At 37.9% G+C, this 5,315-nt stretch overlaps 1 pseudogene; it reads right to left on the reverse strand.

Annotated features, from left to right (window-relative positions):
• The window catches only part of LOC112016787 (28S ribosomal RNA), a 2,756-nt pseudogene extending 2,416 nt beyond the window's left edge, over positions 1–340 (reverse strand).
• Between the last annotated feature and the right edge of the window lie 4,975 nt (positions 341–5,315).

The following is a 5,315-nucleotide window of genomic DNA, read 5'->3' on the forward strand; positions in this document are numbered from 1 at the left end:
AAAAATTAAATTGATGGATCTACTTCATTCACAATTGTCAACATGTGCCATATAAGTTTCAGAATTATAGAATAAAGTTGTGTACCTTGAAGCAGTGAAATTCAAAATCGAAAATTCAGAAATTCTTGAGAAGGCTTTCAATCTTCACTCCAATTCCACTAACTCCCAAGATGTGTGGTCTCTCAATCAGATATATGAGTTTGTTCTAGAGAGAATTGAAGAGTGTCCAACACTCTTGTACATACCAATTCTTCTTCATCTTTTTAAATCTATATGTTTCTCTCTATATATCTGATTATCTAATTGGGCTAGCCTTCTGGACCATCCTAATTAGGCTTTAGAATGTGGCTTGGAGTGGGACCAAAAGGGATCAAATAAGACTCTAGCTCCAATGGGCCTTGGGCTTTTCTGTCAACTCTTGACACGTCCAAAGTTACCATTAATTATATTTAATACCAGTATATAAATATAATTGCACTCTAGGCCTTATTATTAAATTATATCCCAAGACTTTATTGTACATGCAACCCCTTCATAAAATACTCGTAGTAATACAAAGTCATGAATGAAGACTGCCACTTTGTGAATTACTACATCTTAATCCTTGAGTACCCGATTTAATCCCTTAATGTTATTTATCATATATTTATGAAATCTAATTTCATAAATATATACTTTAGTCTCACTAAAGTGGTTAGGCCTAACTCTCTGAATAACAAATCTATTAAACTTATCTCAAGGAAATATTTTATATCTCTGTTAAGAGACTATGAATTTCATCTTGAGAATATATGTTCCATCAACACTAAATGTCACTGCCCAACATACTGAGGTTTTGACCGTTACTTTAGGTCTTACTCCTAATATATCAAAGCAACCTACACTTCATGATCAAGTCCATTATTCTCTCAGGATTAAGAATTCATGTAAATGAAAGTTGTGAGATTTATTATTCAATTGACAGTCATTAGGAGAATAATAAATCTCACAGTGGTCCTGTTCAATATATTTAAAACATATCAACATGTCAACTAAAAGTCACCACTTTCGTGACCAAGACAGATCATCTTAGTTGATATGTTGCTTTTCTACTCTACTTTTCATCAACAGTGACTGGTACTGTGAATGAATAGTGAACTATCTGGAATCTGCTGAGTGCAGGTACTATTCTTGCGAGTGGTATGTACTGGAAATGAATAGTAACCGGGTCTAGAGAATGATGGTTACACATTTTATTTTAAATCAAGTTGGTCGGTATTGCCGCCATAGTTATCCATAGTAGCTCTAGCAAACCAGAAATTGTTAGATCTCACCATCCACCCCAAAAAGCCATAACCTTCAAACATTGTTGAAGTGATTTAGTTGCCTCTCCCTTCAAAACCCTTACCACTCTAGAAGAAAAGGTAGTTAAGAAGGTCATAGAGCAAAAAAACTATACCAATTAGTGTTTAGGTGTTATAGGTAAACAGCTTGATAGGATAGAAGACAGGATAGACAACAAGGTTATTCACCAGCCAGGAAACCCTTCCAAACCTGTCCAAACCTTAGAAAAACCTTTAGTCAAGCTTCCCACAACTAGGCAACCCAGCCTTAGACCTAAGGATAAAACAACCTTAGAAATAGTCAACCAAAAGCTTGAAGAACTAGTGAAGAAGGAACCAGTCACCTCTTCCCAGTTACCACTTCAACCAGTATTGATCCCCGATTAGATTCCCATCTAGTTACCTTAGACATACACACAGCTTCTAGCAGTTCTAGCAGAACCTCCTCAGATAATGAAAAGGAGATAGAATATCTAGAAAACCAGTTTAAGGGTTTACAAGTGAATAAGCTTCTTAATCCCAAGGTAACCCCTACCAGCCTAACCAAGAATTGGTATCCCAGACCTACACCCCCTGACCTCCAATTCGAGGAAAGGAATGTTAGCAGCCAATTCTCAGTCTCCTCTGGTAAACTCTATGAGTGGAACATAGATGGTTTGTCATAACAAGAAATCCTAAACAAGATCCAGCATATGACCATGGTAGCCAATAACTACATCAGTGAACGACATCCTCATACTGAGTTCATAGAGCTCATATCCTTAAGATTCACAGGTAAACTTCTACAATGATGGAACAATTGCCCTACAGAAGAGTTTAAGGAAGACATCAAGCATGCTGTCCACTCCCCATCTTTAATGACACCATAGGTAGAGGAATTCCCGACGGAGTCAATACCCACTATACGATCATGAAACACTTCGTAGGAAAACCCAGTAACATCACATCTAGGATTTACGACCAACTGAGTAACCTTAGATGTAAAACCCTTGCACAAAAGTGATTGTAACTTTCCATTTTGGAAGGAGAAGTTCATCAATGGCTTACCCACGCTTTTTGGCGAGAAGGTTAAAGAAACCCTTTGTAGCCCCCTTAGGTGTCATAGATTATGATAACCTAACCTATGGAGACATCTCTAGCACCATTTGAAGTGAAGGAATGAAGATGTGCAGAGATTTGAAGTAGTTTCTCTAGCAATCTGCAAGAGCATAAGGTTCACTGTAAGACAGGTAGGAATCTCCTTCATACCATGGACCTTGGTGGGTGTAACCATTGATAAGTACCATGTGTTTAGAAGGTAGGACAAACATCCAATTGCTGCTATCCCACTGTGGGAGGGTGCTCCAGCACTTAATTGACACAAAAGGACTTTTGATTTTGGTGACAACCTGTTGTATGATTTGTGGGAATTGGCTAATTTGACCATGGTGAGTTAGTTTGATTAATCTAACAAAACCAAGTTACAGACAATGGGGGGAGGCCATCTGATTACAAGTGAAAATGTACAGGTTACAGTTGTAACAACAAGTGTAAACTGAAACTAAAACTAGGGTTGCCATCTGATTACAAGATTACAAATTGTAAAGGAGAGGGATGTGAAGTAGTAGCTAAACTAAAACTTAAAATTGCTTTAGAATTGATCTTGAGCTGCCTTATATAGCTAAAGGGAGTCTTGGATTCTTCTGAAAACAACTGAAAATCTGGAGGAGTAAATTGCTTTTACTGGGGTGAAAAATCATTTCAACCGAAAGTAAATAGTAAATCAGGATTTTCTGTCGGGTACTGTAGATGAACAGTAACGGTTACTGTTCATGAATAGTAGCCTATCTCTTTGTCTTATACGGCTGCTGGTGTGGGGTATTGTTCATGAACATTGTAGATGAATAGTAGCCTATTCGAAAAGCTAGTTTTGAATAGTGACTGATTCTATTCAAAATTAATCATCATCCAAATTGTAACCATCATATGGATCTTGGGAATCCTGGAATGGGTCAATTGGAGTGCGATTGACTGAAGTTTCTGAAGAGGCAGGAGAAATCCTTTCTTCTGACTCTAACTTTTCTGATTGGATAAGAAATTGCTGGGCAAGATCTTTTAACTTTTTGCTAGATTTTTTGGTGATCTGGACGGATTCTAGGCTGGACTGAGATCTTGTATTGTAAGCAATGGCAATGGAGTTAACTATTTCATTGTCTTCATCATCAGAAGGGTTCTGAAATGAGGGTCCTTCCTCATTGCCTTGATGAGAAGTGTTTTCCAAATTTTTGATTCTTTGATCAAGGAAATTGTGATCAACTCGATGGATGGTTAGCTCTTGCTTAAGGGTTCTAACCTCAGATTTCATTTCCTTGATTTCTCTCTAAAGGTCGCTAATTGTAACTTCCTTCTTGGATTTGGTAAACCTATTGTAGATTTTCTCCAAATCAACTTTGGGTTCCTGCAACTTTGGTTCGGGTTTACTGGTTTCCCTAACTAAGGTTTTCTTGAATTCACTAAACTTTTGAGCTTTGATGACTGGGTCTTCGATCTGTTCTATGAGATCTAAGAGGAGTTCTTCTTGCTTAGAAAGAACATTGATAGCTTTGTTCCTACAACAACTTTCCATGCAAGGTATGGGTCCATCCGGGCCACTAGAGGTGCTAGAAGAAACTCTAGAGGGTTCAGAGGATGACTAGTAAATCTTACGGATCTCACTGCTAGAAGATTCACTTTCTGAGTGGTCTAGTTCTAGGCGCTTAAAGATCTCATCCTTACTAGTATGGTCACTAACAAGGGTGTTGATAAGGGATCTGGCCTTAGCTTTACACTCTTTTGTGAAATGACCTCTCTTTCCACAGTTGAAGCATTTTCCTGATGCTTTGGGTATGGGTTTTCCTGTGGACTTGGATTTACCTTTCTTATAGAAATCATCTTTGCTGGACTTTTATTTTCTGTAATACTTGGCTGAAGTTTTCTTCCTGTGGAATTCCTTAGAGGATTCTTTGCCTCTATATTTGGACTTTCTTTTAGGGATGACTGAAGGTAAGCCATACTGTGTACAAAAGTTTCCTACTTCGTACTTGGCTTTGCCTTTGTTGGCTTTCCTCTGGATTTTGAGATCTCTACACATCTTCATTCCTTCACTTCAAATGGTGCTAGAGATGTCTCCATAGGTTAGGTTATCATAATCTATGACACCTAAGGGGCTACAAAGGGTTTCTTTGACCTTTTCGCCAAAAAGTGTGGGTAAGCCATTGATAAACTTCTCCTTCCAGAATGGAGAGTTACAATCACTTCTATGCATGACTCTATTAGTGAACACATCTTCATACCACCTAAAGTCACCAAGGGTTTTACATCTAAGGTTACTCAACTGGTCGTAAATCCTAGATGTGATGTTGCTGGGTTTACTCTAGACTTAAACATGAGTTTGGGAACAATGGCAAAACTCACTCACACCTAAATCTAGAAGCTGTGATGAACTTGGAACATGTATACCTGTAACCTGAAACACTTGCACAAAACACATTAGACCCTCAAGGTAAATCAGGTGATAAAAAGACAAGTATAATGCAACAAGTAAACTACGATCAAGCAAAATGGAATAAAACATTAGACCATGGCAAGATCAAACAAGCAATCACTATACAAAAGTGATCACTATGCTCATTCACACAAGGAATGAACATCCGGATATGCAAGGTGATAAACTCATTTGTAGAGTATCATTTGCAAATCCAACACTCAACCAATGCAGAATACTAGAAGTATTTGCATCTAGGAACAATCCTACTAGGGCACAAGAGTGTTCATCACTCAACCAATGCATAGAACGTATATGCATCTAGGAACAATCCTACACGGGCACAAGAGTGATCTATTGAAGTAAAAATGTGTGACATTGAACTTCAATAGCACAAGCATAAAGGCTGCATAAACAATGTACTGAATATGCATGGCACATACCATAGAAGCCTACAAATTTGCAATGAAACAAAAAAACCCTTAAAGCTT

Source organism: Quercus suber, unplaced genomic scaffold (assembly GCF_002906115.3).
Source record: "Quercus suber isolate HL8 unplaced genomic scaffold, Cork oak 2.0 scaffold_130, whole genome shotgun sequence".
Classification (NCBI taxonomy): domain Eukaryota; kingdom Viridiplantae; phylum Streptophyta; class Magnoliopsida; order Fagales; family Fagaceae; genus Quercus; species Quercus suber.